The sequence below is a fragment of the Crinia signifera genome, chromosome 3 (assembly GCF_055691185.1).
Source record: "Crinia signifera chromosome 3, ASM5569118v1, whole genome shotgun sequence".
Lineage (NCBI taxonomy): Eukaryota > Metazoa > Chordata > Amphibia > Anura > Myobatrachidae > Crinia > Crinia signifera.
In genome coordinates, this window is record NC_139219.1 from 283,023,350 (window position 1) to 283,042,275 (window position 18,926).

Genomic DNA, 18,926 nt, shown 5'->3' on the forward strand with positions numbered 1-18,926 from the left:
GTGATCAGCATGATCACTCCCTACCCCCACCCGGTTATACTACTGCACAGTGATGCACAGGCTGCGCATGAAGGCAAATAAAACACCCTGTAGAAAAGAAAAGGTATAAAAGATAAAAAAATATAATAAAACAATATATAATAATAATGTCATATAATAATGTTTTAGCAATGAGTGTGTTACTTATATATATTATATTTTAGGGGTGTAACTAGAACCTTTGTGTGCCTCATAGCGCCCCCTCCTACCATTGTTACTACATTCATTGACTCATAAGTGGGCAGAAGAAAGAGGGACAGGAGTGAAAGAAAAAGGCAGAGATGTACTAAAGTAGAAATCCGGTAGAAATCTTATTGGAAGCGAGGTCCCTTTGCGGTGCTCATCGCATATGTCAGTACAGAGAGGGGAGGCAAGCAGTGGTTTCAGAGGGTTGACAGGCATCCCCTCCCCCATACAAGCTGTGCTGTGAGTGTCGGGTCTCGCTCTCACCTGCTTTGGCAGTGGTGAGTCCCCATGTCCCAACAGTGGTTGGTTTCCAATGCATCGGGGCTGGCAGTGGCAAGTCTTTGTGCTGACCCCGACCATGGCAGTGGAGAGTCTCCATGTGCCCTGGCAGTGGCAGATCCCTTGCAGGGCAATATTTAATGAAAATTGAAAAAAAAAAAGGATGCAGGTAATTGGGGGTCCCCAAGGAAATCCCCTGCACCCTTTAGATGCAGCTGCATCCTCTGAACCCCCTATAGTTATGCCACTGGCTTAAATACTATAAGGTAGAAGGTTTAAAGGTTACGGTAGGTAAGATGCCCCATCACACCATCTATAGTTCTGACCATGACCCAGCACCTATCTCCCAGCACAGCACCCATTACCCAGCAGTATGGATCATAGCAGCAGCCAGCAACATCCAACACCCATAGCAATCCTCATCCACAGAGCTGTAACTAGATATTTTGGGGCTCTGTTCCAGAACGGAATATTTAAAATAGAGACAGAAAGGGGTGTGGCCTTGTTGGGAAGGGGTGTGACCACACAATAGTACCAAATCACATTACATCACACAGTAGTGTCCCTTATTCATTATTAATGCTACACCACACAGTACTTCTTTATACACATTATGCCTGTCTCAGTCTGTTGCTGCCCACTGTCATTGTGAGCTGGCTCTATGCTTCGAATGCATACCCAATCTGCCCCTGCAAAGCTTACTGTATGTCCCTAGCCCATTGTATTGTAGTGTTACATTATCTATGTAAGTGTCCTTAAACTTTCCTCTATGACACTATCCACAGATAATCCATTAACACATTTCCTCTGGTCTCTTGGATCTGACAGCCAGATTTTGCCTTTTTGAGACATTTTGATGCAATTTGGGTCTAATAATCTACAACAGTGGTGTCACAAGACATAAGACAAATGGCCTTAGGTAAACAGAGATGATCCGGGTGACTCGTTTGCCCCTGTAGATGTCTCAGTTTTCACATTAAAATCACATTAGCACATACATGGTCTCCTGAGATCTTGCAATATTTGTGTTTTTGGATATGGTGTTTCAGCTTTGAACATTACTTTTGGTTATTTTACTAATGTGATCACACAGACCAGCTCAATCCATTACTGTAAAATGTTTACGCACATTTAGCAAAAAGTACTTTACGAAGGCCAGAAGCGTTGCGTGACCGAGCTGCACACATTGGCAGCATGACATGCAGTGTTAGCAAATCTAGGAGAATATTACTCATATAGGGCGGGATGTTCTAACATCCGGTGCCCGTTTTCACCCCATCTCTGCTGGCTGCCGCATTGATACTAATCGCATATGCACTAATATATGGGATTAGTAAAGCAAAGGACAACTCTTGCGTCTGAGAGTCCCTCTGCACAGGCACAGAGGGACGGCGCCCGCAGCGGGGCATGCTGGGAGGGATCCGTGACGGATCCTACACACAGCTCTGTGGAAAGAAGCCCACAGGCTTCTATAAAGTATCGACAAAAAAAAAAAAACTGTCAATTTTCTTCGCAGTGCTGACCCGGTGAACGGGCATTAGAGCATGCAAAAATGTGGATAAAACCTGATAATGGGGATTTTTATCGCATTTTTGCGTTAGAGCATAGGGTGGGATGCACTACACCTTACCACTGCGTAATGCCAGTACTATTGGCACAGTTGGTTCCATTGTGTATGCTCTCGCACAGTTTAGCAGAAGTGCTTTCATTTCCCTTCCACAGTTCAGTGACTTTCGTCTTGGCCCCGTTTCCCATAGGACTGCATTGAGCCAGACACAGATGAAGGTACCTGAAAACGGTTGTGACACCGCTGCATTTTTGCTGCCACTCCCTGTTACCCCCAATAGTTCCTGACTGCCAATATAACTCGCAGTTAGCCAATAATCACTAAACTGCGAAAGCATTGGGTTTGCGTACAACTCACCAGGCCCACTGACAAAGGGAAATGTGAACACTGCTCTAAGGAGCTTACAGTCTAGGAGTATGTGCAAGTCAACACCAGGATCAAAGTCAGTGTATTTATGCCAAAGTAAATTTGGACCTTGGCAACATTTATTATATATACTAAGCCCCTCAATGCCAGATTTTGACAAGGTGGGTAATGCCAGCTTTTGCTGGCATTACACTACAGAAGCATATGAGCTTCTTTCTGCATTGTGCCCTGTTCCAAACAGATCCCTCTCAGCACCCTCCATTGCTGTTGCGCCTCCCTAAGCATGAACACAGAGACTCCAGGAGCGAAACCCAGAGACCCCAACATTGCAAAGGACAGCTCATATACAGTAAGCAGAGTTACTTATCGCATACTATATGTAATTACACATGGGATTAATATAGATGCAGTGAGTGGCGGAATGTACAACATCACGGAAGCGCTGTAGAATCTGCTCTGCACTAATAATGAGTTAACAAAAAAATAAAAATAAAACAAATTTTTACTTCTGAAAATAATCTATACATGGTTAGTATCTAAATAAAAAGGAGCCATATAGTAAAACGGGTGTGGTATGGGACTCCGACAGTCGGGATCCCGACAGTCATTATCCAGACGTCGGGATCCCGACTGGCCGGAGTCAGACAGCATGGCAAGCGCAAAAAAGAATATTCTATTCTCCCTCTATGGGGTTCGTGGACCCCCACGAGAGAAAATAGCGGGTGTCCGTGGGGCATTTTGACAGTCGGGATCCCAACGTCGGGTAAACGACTGTCGGGATCCCGACTGTCGGGAACCCGTCCGGCACCCAGTAAAACATTTGTTTATTAGGATGCAGTAAAATCATTAGGAGAATCATCATGACAATGTGCACTTCTTACAGTAGACTGGTGCCAGAATGCCGACATCAATGAGAATTCCATCTGTCACATCCCAGACATAAGTATGCAGGGAGCGGTATGGTTAGGTGGGGGAAGGGTAGTTTTAGCCACCAGAGGGGGACTTAGGGATAGGCTGCGGGATGGGGGTGTGGTTAGGTTCAGGCTGTGGGGGGGGGGGCTGGGGTTAGGCAGTTAGAAGGGTTAGGTTGCAGGGCAGGGTATTAGGTCAAGACAATAGGGTAGGGGGGTTAGGGTTAGGCACAGCAGGGAGAGTTACAATTAGGTTGCAGGGAGGGTGTTAGGCTTCATGAATTGAGGGTTAGGAATAGGGGGGCAAGAGGGAGGTAAGTATATTTAACTGACCCAAACCCGGTATCCATGGGGATACCGGCTTTGGTGTTCTAAACCCCAGCATCCCCGCTGCCAGTCATCTGTATGTATTCCACTCATCCAGTAGGGCCATGGCAATTTTATTTTGGCACAGGATGCAAGCCAATCTCAGCATACATGCTACTTGATGTCACAGAGTACAGCAGCTCAGTTGGGCAGCAGAGCGTGAAGAAAGAGGGCCTCCGAAAAAGAGCTCAGACGACTGCGGAAGATGCTAGAGGGACCTGCACTGAAAAAAGAAGACTTCAGGAGCTACCATTAAAGATCTGGAAGTGGCGGCAGAGCCCTGAGCTCTGTGGAAGTCGGCAGGCGTCAAAGCAGGATCTGAGCACCAGAGAGGTATACAGTGGTGGGAAGCAAAAGAGCTATGCGAATCTCCTCACTGCAGCCTCCTCCTCTGATGCTGATAGATTACTATCAAATTATTTATAACTCCCCCGAGGTCACCATGGTTGTCAGACACATTCAGGCCTCAGGTCTGGGTTGCTTGATGGGTGACCTGGTAATTAAGCCTAGGTCATGTCCTTAGTGCTCCTCTATTACTAAGTCTGGGCCTAGGCATCTTGGTCTGGGCCTAGGCATCTTGGTTAGTGCCTCACTATAGTGAACCTGAGCATTACTCTCAGATAACTTAGCCCTCTTCCTCCATTAGTAAACCTGGGCATTTGGCTCAGGTCATGCAGGGAGCTGCATAAATAAACCCTAATATTATGGGCACAAGGCCCATTTTAAATATATAGAAATAAATATATATACTGTATATACAGGTAGGTTCATTCTTATAACTGGGTCTACATATTGTGAAGGGATTGTCCAGCTCTCACAATTGTGGGTAGGGCTAACTGGCCCCAGCATGCTGAAATCCTGATTGGCGGCCATCCTGACATCACTGAAAATGCCACTACTAGAATCCCAACAGCCGCCATCCCAGGTGTAAGTATGCCGTAGACTGTTCATGTTAAGTAATGGGGAAGGTGGGTCTTAGGTTTAGGGTGGCTAGGCTGCGGGGAGGGTGGGGTGGAGGAGCACACACTCTTAGGAACTACAGGTGCAGTCGGCTTAGATAGGAGAAGACCTCCACAAAGTATATCCCTCTAGCAAGCCTAACCTTTGCTAGCGGGTCATTGTGTGCTACTTAATTTAAAAGAGAACCGTGTCTACTGCAAACTAGGGATCTGAGGACAAATGGGTGAGAGATGAACATCCACTCTACCCTATAAAGGGTTGCCTTTCTAGATGTAAATGTGCCCAGCAGTGAACAGAGATGGACATAATAAATATACACTTTTTCTATTAAGCCTGGGTGCCTGTAAAGATTGCGTTGCACAACTTGACAATTGCTTGTGAAGGCGGTCTTGAAAGAGTTCTCAAGGGTAGTGCTCCGAAGACTCCCTTCTTCAGGTACTAATACTGTACCTTCAAATGTAGTTTGAGACTCTTGTCAATCATCCTTAGAGATGTCAATCATCCTTAGCGAGGAATGGATATACAATAATAGAAGTACTGTGGGGAAAGTTCTAGGGCCCTTATTCTAGTTCATTCTTTCTGACAAATTCCTTCTTAGATGGGCAAAACCATGTGCACTGCAGGTGGGGCAGATGTAACTTGTGCAGAGAGAAATCGATCTGGGTGGGGTTTTACTTCAAAGTGAGATCTATATTGCAGTGTAAAATAAAGCAGCCAGTATTTACCCTGCACAGAAACCAAATAACTCACCCAAATCTAATTCTCTCTGCACAAGTTATATCTGCCCCACCCGCAGTGCACATGGTTTTGTCCATCTAAGAAGGAATTTGTCAGAAAGAATGAACTAGAATAACCCCCTAGAAGAGCATAGTTCACAGTTACAGTTAAAGTTAAGGCTGATTACACAACAACTATCAGTACGGTTTTGGTGCTGAAAGAGTGCATGGAAAAAAAATGTGCAAATCACTGGTGAGAATGAGAGGAATTGGCAGTTCCCTGGTGTACACAGTATAATTAAAGCCTCAGCTCAGCTGCAGGAAGACACTCTCGGCCCATCCACAGAGACCCGTCTCTGCCAATCTGATGGTGATATAACCCCTCGACTAATCAAATGTTCATCCACTCTTCTCACGCAGAATTTCCTGATCAGATCTCTGAATTCTCCCTCCTACAGCCAACAGCCGGCGCTTACAGCGGGGTCACCCAAAGTGTACGTCCCAAAAAGAAACTTAATCCGCCATGTCAACTACTCACTTAGACAGACAGCCTCTTTTGACATACCACAACTTAAACTACATATACCACAGAGGACAAATTGAAGATCAATACTTGGAGCACAAAAGTGCCCATATTCTCTGCAGACAGAACATTTAACATTTTTCGGGCAGAATTTAATAAAATCTAACACAATACAATATAGACATTTTGCGGTGAAACTTATACATCACCTATAGCTCTGAAAGTCCATAGCCGACATTCCTGACAGGATCTGTGCATAGTGTACCTCGATGTATGTTTTCTATCGCAAGTATAAGTAAAAATAGGAATTTTATAATCTTTTGTTTTGTTAAAAGTATGTTGATATTTCAGTCAATTTGTATTAAATGCAAGCACTTATTTTCTACTGAGAATTCTCCATGGCGGTAAATCAGAGGTTGGGGCTAAGTGTACATACATGAGACTTGTCAGTCAAGTTTTAGGTGGAATCTGAAGCAGCTAATTGTCCATTTGAGTAACACTAGTGTCTTTGTAACACAGTCAATGACAGGCTGGGCTAGCTCTGGTCTTAACCGCTTACGGACTAGAAACTTTCCTCCGCTACATGACCAGACCTACAGTATTTCCACGTATCACAATCACTCTGAACAACGTTCCCATTACTTAGTCCAACAAAGTAGATCTCATATTTTTTTATTTTAGATAACAGGACAATATTTTATTATTATGGCCACAGTATAAGGACAATAGACAAGTAACACACATGTGCTGATTCTGAGTCACACCTTGAGTGTGTAGTTGCGAGCAGTCACATTTATTAGTTCATGCTAAGGCAAGTACCGCTCACCTAATGCAGGAGGCAGTGTGGATGTGAAAACCGATGCCACCCGGTGATTGTACACTGGCCGCTGTAACCAGCATCATTAGGTTCTACACTAATGCCAGTCCCATGCTAGGTGTAAGAGATCTGTCAGATCCTGACTTCCCTTCCCCATACACACCACTCAGAATGGCACAGACCCTTTGATTTATAATGACGCAACATTTCCACGGGTCAGGGAAATTCTGGGCCATCTCAGGGAAATTGTGTGATATCTCTTTGCCAACACCCAGTACCCGTCCACAAAATGTACCGTATAATCGGTACATGTATGGGCACCTTTAGAGGTACTGTGCTGCAAGTGCTGTGTTGAAAAATGGTCATGGTTAGGGCAGTGGTCAGGGGTGTGGTTATATGACACTAGGATGGAATTGTGAAAAAAAATCAGAAGCTGCACAACATGTGTCATTGTCGTAGCTTTAGATGCACCCTTTTGTCACATAAAATGCTTCCATTTAATTACCTGTAAATCTTCATTGCTTTGCACCAATTTAATGTAAAGGGAACAAAGTAAAAAAAAAAAAAACACAAACAAAAAAACTGAAACCTATCTGGATAAACTACAAAGACATTGTGCTAGGTCTCTGTCTGCAATGAGGAGTAATCAGTGGGGAAAAGTAATAATAATAACTCACTGCAAGCAGAAAATGCAAGTATCTGACTGATTATATAATTGGTTTAAAGCATAACACACAGCACTGCCCACACATGACCCATGTCAATATGGTGTATGCACACTGTACAGTGTGTTTAATGCAGGGTTGCCGACTTTTAAATACTCCTCTCCGGGAGAAGCCCAGAGAGGAGACTTTCCTTACCCGATCGGGGGGCGGGGCTGGACTGTGACGTCATTAAGCCCCACCCCCATTACGGAAAATAGGAGAAATGACTGATCTCCATGGAGATGGCGGGGCTAAAATGACACGATTGTGCCATTTTAGCTCCGCCCTCTCCTCTGAGACCCGCGGATTGCGGCATTTACATGCCGCGATTTGGGGGGCTCAGGGGGGTCCCCAGATTCCGGGAGGGTTGCCCACCCTTCCGGGGGGCCGGGAGGGGGACCCGATTTTCGGGAGACTTTAATGTGACAGCAGGGGTGCGATAGATAAACTAGGACATTGTATGAGCATAACACAGCACCTTACTTCCCAATACATCCACAGCCTCTGAGAAACACTACATACATACAAGCATGCATACATATATACATACATACATACATATATACTTAAGCAGTCAGGGAACACACATGCGGCTCCCCCGCCCCAAGGCCACTTTCACAGGTAAATTACGAGGGCCCCCGGAAACACCATGACTCCCCCACACTCTCTCACTGGTCTGGGTGACTTCTCCTGCCCCTCATTCCCGCTGTCCAGCTTAGATCACCGACGCACCCAGCCCTGACATCCAGGCTCGGCCGCCATCTTGTTCATCGTATAACAAGTCAACACACTCTCTGGTAACGTGACATAACTGGTGGGCGGGGCAGCGAGGCGGCTGCTAGTAAGGTCAGCCAATAGCAACTGAGCAAAGAAAAGCCACAACCAATCGCAGACCCCATGAAAGATCATAAAAAAGCCAGTAAACATTTAACGTGAGCTGGTTAAGCTGAGGGGTGGCAGCGGCGGCGGGAGTGTGAGGCGAGCCTGGGCTGCCCGTGCTGCCGCTGTGCCTCAGCTTGATGTCACTGCGCATGTGCAGTGACATGCTTGCCGGGATTTTGTTATGGCGGTACGGGGCACAGGCGCGATATGTTTTGCAAGACTATGCCCCTTCATGTCCTTATTTAAAATATGGGGGGGGGATGCTCTTTTATCACAGGGGACTAACATGTCTAGTTAATTATAGCTCTGGATAAAATGATATACAGGTATACATATACATTTATTTTGTTGCCCATGCATAGAGGCAGAACAATTAATTGTTCCCAATGTAGTCAGATTTGAGTGAAATAAGAATATCCGCGCCAACAATAATAGTTTTGTATCATTGCTGTACATAACAGGATGACAGTGTAACACCATTAATCTTATCAATATGCAAGTGATTCAGTGTACCAGTCACATCTTGGCAGCTTTACCCCTTACCGCTCATAGAATTCTGGAATCTCTTCCTGATCCATAGTTTGATTTGGCAGCAGAAACTCTAAACCGTGTATACATATAATTTATATGGAAGAATTTATTAATTGTGCCGTTTTAACTAGATACTTTTCACACAGAGCAAAGGTGATGTCTGGAAAGTAGGGTCTGTGCCTGTAAAGGTCACTTTGTGCTCCCCAAGGGACGGCTCTTTGTGAATATATCTTCTGTATATCTGGTTTATTAATTCTCGGTCTGAAATAATAAGTCTTGTTTTGCTGTCCTCTCATACGTTTGTTTATATGTCAAGGTCAGATTGTAACCCAGCTCCCTCTCTCCTGCTGTGTTCAACCTCCTATTCAAGCAGTAAAATGTCTGAGGATGCTATCTGAGGGCTAAATATTTTCACTTCTAGATAGCACCCTAATGAATTATTGCACTCAGACACACAATGCCCACAGTGTGAAAGTGTAATGTACTGTATATATGTCCTATCTTGTGTAAGAGTATTTAATATGCAAGTATTTCTATTTTACCAATGTATGAGTTCCGGGGTATTGGGTCTGTTGTATAATTATTGTTTATGCGCTTATCTTTGTGCACTGGTAATCACTAAAAAAGTTAAAACAGAAATAAATCTATTTTTTAAATTCAAATATTTATGATATTATAAAATAGGGAAGGTCTCACTCTTGGTTGTCAGAACATTCTATCACAACGGAACATGCCAAAGCAGTGAAAGTGTTATCACACTTCAAAAAATATATATTGCAGAACAGGTACGGATTTTGTTTTGTATAAAGTCTTTCTTTTTGAATTTGTGGTAATTCACAACAGGCAGGAATATTTATATAATAGCCGTAAATTGGCAAGATACAAAGGGCGATGATACAATAAATTTACCAATACATATGTACAGTACATCAAATAACCAAAGCATATATAGCATTAGCAAACCACTTACTAGGATGGGGGGAAGATAAGACAATGCACGGAAGAGGAGGGGAGGTACAGGTATGGGGGAAGACTGTAAGCTGATCTGTAAGACCAATGAAATACGACAGAAGATATGAACTAAGTAGATATATCTGCATCTGATGTGGACATCCAGCTAAACCGTATAGCTACCAAGTCTGGGTGCTTCTCTATGGCTGTGTGGAAGACATCCTCCATGTTCATATAAAAGTCCAAAATGTGGCATGAATCCCAAATCGAAGGAGCCACCGCTGAATGCCAACAAACTGGCGCAGCTGCTCTTTCTATATAATTAAGACGGTGGCTTTTATACCTGGATAGAGGGATGTCTGAATGTGAAAGTAGGTCAAACTCCTACCAGGCAAAACCTAATAAACAGAATGTCAGACAATAGTGTAATGTATAATATGATCCAAAAAAGGGGGAATTTGGGGGTAGTCCCACCATATATCAGAGAACTTTCCACACCGCCAACATAGAGGGTACACAATAGGGAAAAACTTGCAGCGTGACCGGGCACCTGCACCACCTTGTCAAGAGCTTGTATTGGGTCTTGAGTGTCTCCAAGATAGAGATGCATGTAAAAGTGAACTGACAACATTTCTTCCAGGTATGGGTCATTGGGTTGACATGAGGATGGTCAACATACATTGGGTCGACCACTGAAGGTCAACAGGTCATTAGTTCGACACCTTCATAAGGAAGACATGGGTTTAGTTCGACAGGGTCATATGTTTTTTTTTTTATCCTGGATAGTCTCATATAGAGTAAGGGCCCTATTGGATCAAGAGAAGCGAAGGAGGTGTAGTGGCATACCTGGAAATAAAAGCAGTAATCCCTTTCAGGAATACAAACAGGAGCATATGAATGCAATAGGGAATAACTAGTACCCTGCTCATATGGTACACCTAGGGGTAAATGTACTAGGATGGGAGTTCTGTTGAAGATCAGATTCTATATATTATCTTCTAGAAGGTGCAAAATGAATAAAAAGTATAATCTGATTGGTTGCTATGGGAAACAATCCATCTTCAATAGCAATCTCATCTTAGTAAATGTACACCCTAGAAGGAAATGTAATAGCATGTGAGGTGCAGACATCAGCGCTCCTCCAGCGAGTCTGTCCAATGTTTTAAACTAGTGATCAGTTAAAATGTAAAACCAACCTGGCAGACTTGCTGGGATCTCGCCGATGCCTGCATCTCACTGGCTATTACATTGTCCCCTAGAATGTTGCTATATGAGAAGCTACTGTCAGAAAATAGCACCTTATATAGTATATAGCAGGTCCGTGGAACAAATACCACACATCTTTCATATTACAGATGTGTCCACATACATCTTGGCTTTTTTTCTCAATATCACCAGAATGTACTATAGGGAAACTGGAGAAGTCTCCTCCAAACCCTTAAATTTGCATTCCAGATCATATTTCCTATAATTGAGATTTGAAATGTGATCTGCCCGAATTTACTAAAAACGCTCACCAGCACCCAGAAACCAATGATCCCCAATCTAGTGATTGCCAACTCTATTTCTCTCCGCACATGTTACATCTGCCCCACCTTGCTTGGTTTGCTTTACTTCCAAACATGAATCAGGCCCAGAGTGTTTGACGAGCATTCCATCTGTTGTACATAGGGGCGATTCAGACCCCCTCTGTGTGGGCCGAATCCCCCCCCCCCCCATCCTTGATGTTTGGGGTTTGCACATGGACGAATATGCAAACCCCCGGAGTGAATGCATTTGGTGAGCTTCACACTCGCCGACGCATTTGCTCCAGGATGGGAGGGCAGTGGGCGGACGCAGGGGACCTCCCAGCATTTCATGGGCGTGCCCACAAAAACAGGGGATGTGCCAATAGAAACAGTGGGCGTACCCATGCGAACTAGGTGTGTCAATGCCTACTTGCAGCGGGTGACTGTTGCCACATGGCGTCAGCGCCGCCCCCCGAACTCGCCCATCTCTGGCCATGATAAATTATTTATTAGTTAAGGGGAAAATATTAATTAGATGGTGCGCGACCATCGAATGATTTCTCTCCGATGGTTCGGGTGTGTATGTGAATGCACCCGCTCACATGCTACTGAGCGGATTTGGGCAGTGTGGGGGAGGGGTCGTTCTACTCTGTTTTAGTTTTTTCAATGACTGTAATGATAAGTTCTGTGTAGCCTGTATTGTCTTAATGCCTTATAAACAAAATGTAATCATAATAATAATAATAATTCTAATAGATTTACAATCGATTAATTTATAATATTTGTCTTAGAACTGCAATGGGTTAGATAAATTCACACATGGAAAGAGGAGATCACTAGATACAAGACACAAGTGAACTGACAGAACTCCACACAAAACTTATTAAAGTTACTGCTATGAGAGGGGCACATACTGCTGGAATAGTTCAGGTCACAGAACTCCCTGAGGGGCCAGTACTGACCTCTTCAGGTCACTCGGTGTACTTCTCTATGAACCTATGAGGTCCTGAAGATGTCAGCTCGCAGGCAATCATTACAGTCATAGAGGCCGGTGCATGACCTATCTCCGCATAGTAACACAGATAAAAAATGCACAATTTAACACTGTGAAAGACACATTAGAGCTGAGACGTCCAAAGACTGATATTTTTCAAGACACTTTTACTTCAAAGGTACGGGGGAGTTCATAAATTCTACATCTGCTATCTTTGGGAGAGGTGAATGAGAGGTGACTGTCTTCTGTGGTGTAACATCAGCCGATGTATGAACATCGGGCAGCATCGCAATGGGTTCTGGGGCTACAACCATTCTGAGATGGACGGTAGCCCATTGTAGCCTATGTAAACGCCACCCAGATCGCATTGCATATGTGATACAATGATAACTTCGATCTCGACTAAAACGGCATGGCTTGACGGGATTGCCGCTGTCGTGAGCCCACCTCGTTCCTAGGTGAGCTGCTGGCCATGCCCCCAGCCCCTCTGTATCCTGTGAATAGATGCTGTGCTACGCAAAGCAGTGAGTGGCTGCCGCCCCACTCGCACACATATACACACACACACACACACACACAACCACAGAACACTGCTAAAAGAACGTGACTGTCCTGCAAAAGTAGGGACAGTTGGGAGGTATGTTATCCTCATACTAGTAACACTGAACTTTTCCAGATTATTCTTTCATCAATTTAATGTTAAACGACACACGCTAATGAGACTATGGTGAGTTGTGATTTCCATGATTCAGAAGTGGGAGTTGGCAATCGATGGCGATAGTGTTGATGGCCGTCCCTACTTTCTGGCAGAACAGAGGCATCTTATGACGGAGGGGACCCGTGTGTGCTGTCCAAGTAGGCCTGACTCTTGGTCCAGGCACACGTGGACCTAGTGCCAGAATATATATATTGCGCATGAGTTGGCAGCAGCTACTGCAGAAAGTAAGTTTATTAACTGGGTGCAGGGTGTGCGGTTGGGTCCCCCTGTATCCAGGAGCCCCTGTGCACTGCACACCTTGCACCATTAAAGATACTCCACCGTAGTTGCACCACCCCTATAAATCCAGGTTGTGAAATCATCTGTCATCACTGTGAGAGCCCTATACCTGGAGCAAGAAATCATATGAATATGAGCTGCTGGCATGTCCCTGTCCCTCTCTCGCAGAAGGTAAGATGCTGTGAGCATGCACACAGTGTCTATACACCATACCTCCCAACATTTGCCCTGTAGAAATCGGGTTGATTGCCGCAAAGCCACCAGGACATTGGCAAAGCAGAAATTTTCCCTCTGTTTTCCTCATGCGCACAGGGCCGGATTTACAATGGGCCTGATGGAGCTACAGATCCAGGCCTACTCTCCAAATAGGCCCATTGTGTAACTGAGGGCCAGGGCTTTCCAACGAGCCCGGCCCCACGTTGCTAGTCCCCCGGGAACCCGAGATACTGCAGGGCAAAGCTGGAACGTTTTCCCCATAGGTTAACATGGGACCCGCTAATTCCGACTCCCACCCAGTTCCAATGGCTGCCAGTTCCCCCTCCAGCATCACAGAAGTTCGCACAGGTAAATGTCTTCAGATTTATCCACATTTATCTTCTATGACATAGCAATATGTTAAACCAGCCATTTTCCAATTTCCAATTTCAGTCCAGCACCAAGTCAAAATCAAGAGTCGAGTCCACATTCTCTCCTCCAAATGCGACATGTAACAGCCACCGGGACTAATATGTAGACACCCACTAGCAGCGTCTTTGATCTGCTGATTGCATACAAAGATGCAACTGTCTGCCACACATTGGTCGAACATCGACCTTCAAAGTAACCCTACTTAGTGCAGTATGGCTGTAGATGCACCAGTTGACTGCATATGGATTGCAATAGCTGGCAGTCACACACACCCAGAATGGTTGCAACTCACATGGGCGTAACTATAATGGGTGCAAAGCAGAGGCGTAACTCTGGGAGGCAATGGAGTCATCTGCCGCCAGCTCCTGCTCCCAAGGGGGCACCTCTCCTTCCCTGCAAGTTTCAATCAGTTCATTGAAAGCTGTTGAAACCTCTTCTGTGGCTGATTCCCCCTCCTATCAAGACCATAGACGCCACAGTCTCTTAATTTTAAATATAATATACATACATTTATATAAGGTGTGTGTGTATGGGGGCACCAATATTTATCTTGCCTCCAGGCAACTGGGATGAACTTGCGCCACTGTGGCAGAGGGTGCCATTTCTATGGGGCTCAGAGGCTTAATGCACCTGGACTAAGGTATTAAAGTTGCATACCAATTTCCCAGATTTTCCTACTTAGCAATTGGGTCTGATCCATTGCCCAGCCTTAATTGTGTGACATTACATATTCAATGATAAGTTGTGTAGTGGATGTTATAATGGTAAGGGAGCACTGTAATGTGGCATACAGTATGTGTATCTCTAAAAAAGTTTTAGGATCAGGGCCCCTTCAATATGTTGCTATGGGGCCCACAAATAGGTTTGGTTGGTGGCTACACAGTCAGGCCTGTGTTTGTGTAGCCACCAACCACACGTGTTACCTCCCGACTGTCAATCACTTTGTGGATAAGTCCTCACTGTGACCCTATGACAAGACCATCGCAGCACGTGCAGTGCAACCCCTACGCATGCGCGGTGGCAAAATAAATGGCTCGGCTACATAAACGCATCTCTGAATCAGGCACATAGCAAGCTACAGTATAGCTATTCTGCGCTGTTTAACACAGAGAAAAGCCAGTCTGGCAGTAAGCACTCTGACTCTGCATTACACCCTCCGCTCTGTAGCCTACAGTATTCTGTGTTCTAGGCATTAGCATTTATGATGACATTGATAATTCCTCATATCGCACAGTCTCATGAGACCTGCTAATGCTTTTTGTTGCAATTAATAACAAGTCTAATGAGCGGAGGAAGAAAAACACTGTTCGTCCAGCTTCTGACCTCAGGGCCTGTTTAAAAATCCAGAGTATTTGCTACTTAATACAAAACAATCCAGATTTATTTTCAATAGATTATCTAGGAATATATTTTCTCCTCGCAGCCAAATGTGTCTCTCTCCAAAATAGAGCGAGTTGAGGGATTCAAAAGAGGCCGTCGTATTTCAGCCAGCAATGCGATTATCTGCCTTTTTGGGGGTTGAAAGGGGGAGTCACAAGGGAAGGAACGGGGGTTTTAACGCAGTGCTCAAATGATGTCACCAAGTTGAGGTTTCACTGGTACTTATATTAAAATGTTTGTGAGCCGGCCAATATAAACCATCTTAAATCGAAGACAGAGCCGCGAGAGGCTGAATGGAGGAAAGGAGAGGGAGGGTGGGGAAGACTGGGGGGGGGGGGGGGGGGGAATGGGTAAGATATGGATCCTTAGGTCTGTCCCATCTTGAGTTAATTAGTGGTGTCATCTTGAGCCAATTTAATCAATCTGTGAAGTGGGGGATTGCAAGTGTTGGTCAAGACGGCACCTCTGTGGAGAAGGGGATGTGAAAGGTTTAAATCCTTCCTGTATAAATGAGGAATACTGCAGGCAGCGTGCCCTGTGCATATTGCCTGCAGTGTTTAGCGAGATGGAAAATGCATGACACCAGCACTGTTGTGTTGTCCGCTCAGTATACAATATGGCTGACATGCTGCATTTACAGCCACTTACCTTTTAGTGTGACCTACATTTGTTGCTCTGGCTACAACTCTAATTCATGTGCATATTTGCTGTCACTTCTCATTTATGTCTTAGATGAGGTCATTTCTGAAGCGTAAAATGTTGTAAAAACATTGACGTAGCTCATATAATAAATGCCCAAAATGCATGACGTATTGACTCCCGGCCTGGTGCTGCTGAGGTGGAGCAGCCTGGTGGCTTGGAAGCAATGGATCTATTTCTAGATCTTACCTGGTGGCTCCATCTCTCCAGATTCTGTAGTACAGAAAGGTTCCATATGCAAGATTCGCGTATGCACTAACATATGCGATTATTAGCGCTAAGGAGAGCTCCGTGGCGCCGTCCCAGGACTTCTGTGCATGCGCAGAGTGACGGGCCGGCCTCGGACATCCCTCTGACAACACTGTGGAGAGAGGCCTATAGGCTCGCAAGCAAATGTAACACAGATTACACCAATTGTGGATGAACCCAAATCTAATTCTCCCTGCACATGTTACATCTGCCCCACCTGCAGTGCACATGGTTTTGTCCATTTGAGACGGAATTTGCCTTTGCGAGGGAACCAGAATAAGGGTTTAAGTACAGTAAGACTGTACATTATAATAACATGTTGGTTGGTTGAATGGTTGGTTCATATAGCCACGCACTGACAGGATAACTGAGGTTTTTATTGCCAGAGAAGATCATATGGACAATGTCTTCCTATACAAACACTGTGTGGTGGGGAGAGCTAGCTGGAGATGTGTTACATGATCTCTCCATTCTGTATAAGGCACGCGACTCCCCAGCACATATACAGATATATCTGGGAAGTCAGACCTGCTGTTTTACATTTTGTTTCAGTCCATGTGCTGACATTATAGAAGATTCTCCTTCTCAGACATAACTGTCAGTCTAACAGTTTGGCAGCCGCTAAAAAGCACTTGTCTTACAGGCTGCCCATTACTACCCACTGGAATAATAAACATTCAGTATGTCGTTCACTACGAAGTTGTAGTCAGAACATGTTTGTATTAGCCCAGTGTAGAGTGAAAGCATTCTCCGTATGTTGTCCGTACCAGTACTGCCTATTACACTTCTGTACATACCAGCCCATTCATAATTTACATTGAGTACAGATGTTATACTGGCGGTATATTCCTGCATGCCTGGGACAGTACAAATGTCCTAATGTAAGCCGTGTACACACGGTGCGATTTGACCAGACAGTTTTGACAAGATAGTCAATATCGCCTTGAAGGTTAGCCGAAATCACACAGTTTGTACACTGCCGGCGGTAGCAATGTGCGGCCAGCAGTGTCCCCATCGCCCAGCAGAATCAACAGTGCAGGAAGGGCAACTTTGACTAAGCCTATGGCCAAATCACATATAGTCAAAATCGCTCAGTGCACTAAGTCAAAATCAGCTTACTCAAAATCAGCCCATGTGTACACCCCATTACAGAGGGGCTGATAAATATCAAAAATCTGTATCTAATAACATACCCTCCAACATGACCCATTCCATTAGGTACAAAATGCTCTGTTCCTGGACTTCCTTACCAGTGGCAGTAACAGAGGTGAGACTGCAGCACAATCCAATATTCAAAGAGGGGGGTCAGATCAACTGTCAGTGAGTCCAGGACAGTGATGCTTGGGGTGGCAGTAGGTGTGGCTCCCCTTTTTGAATATTGGACTGCATTTTGTACCTAATGGAATGGGTCATGTCGGAGGTATGGAAGTCGAGTTACACACACGCCATTTTAGGATAGTATGGCCGCCATTTTGGTTCACAGAGTTGCGCAAATAAAGTTTCCATACCCGAGTATGCGTGACAAAGTGGACCAGAAGAGTAGCCATACTATCACACATAAATTCATAAATACATACTGACACTAAGTAAAATGTAGTTAAAGGTTTAGAACGCCACACATAGCTTAGTTAGCCCCGCATACATCTGTCTGTATCATGTTTAGTACCGTTCCGTTCAGCTCATTATGCGAAGTATTCCGGTCATTGCGAATATTTCGCAATGTACACTGCCCGATAGTTATGGACATAATCCATAACTCAGAGACAGTTTCTGTTGAAAGTAGTTAACAAAGGAAACTAGATGAAACCAGTTCTTATCCCTGCTGACGCCGAAACCACCGAACAAAGGACTCTTAAAGTTCACTCCCCTGCACCTGGTCAGACCAGGTACAGCGTCTAACCTCCAATCACAGTGGACCAGACATATGATCTCTGACCAATGAGAATGGCCTTTGACCTCCCCTTTCTGACCCTATAAGATAGGCGACCCGGAGCAGGCTCGGTCACTTCGGCACATCTACCTTCCCTTGACCCTCCTACCGGACTATAGTTCATTCCTGAACGATAGTGAGCTCTGACCGGACTGTGCTTCGCATACTTGATGACCACGGGTAACGGTTGCATTTCACGGTATTTATTCTTAAAGTGTTGTTGGCTGGTTGTGTCTTGTATCTGTATTCTTTCCCCTTAGCAGAGTCTGTTTAGTATTCATTGTTAGTATATTGTATTACTTGTTATACTTGTTTATTCTTATTTCTGTAACCCCCTTTTGTCCATTAGGGACTTAAATACAACCTTTTTACGGAGTTCTAATCTCCTTATTTCCATTCAGTGGTCGTCTCTGTTTATTCGCATAATAGCGATAAGGTATATTACGGACACTGTCCTTTAAGGTATATTCGCAGAATAGAGACAAAGTACTGCGAAAGGATCTCGTATTAAGGTATTGTTTCTTGGTGCAAAAAATACTAAGTAAAAAGGTACGCTACGCTGCGCTACGTTTTGTTCGCACGTAGTTAGGCATAAAGGGTAAGCAGGTTACGGACACATTACGTAACCTGCGCTTTTCACTCATTGTCTCTCTGGTCATAATCAAATCGCCATTAACAATTGGGGGCACGTCCGTCCGCTCCACATTCCAGAACTCAGTACCAGGCGTGCGACCCGACCTATAC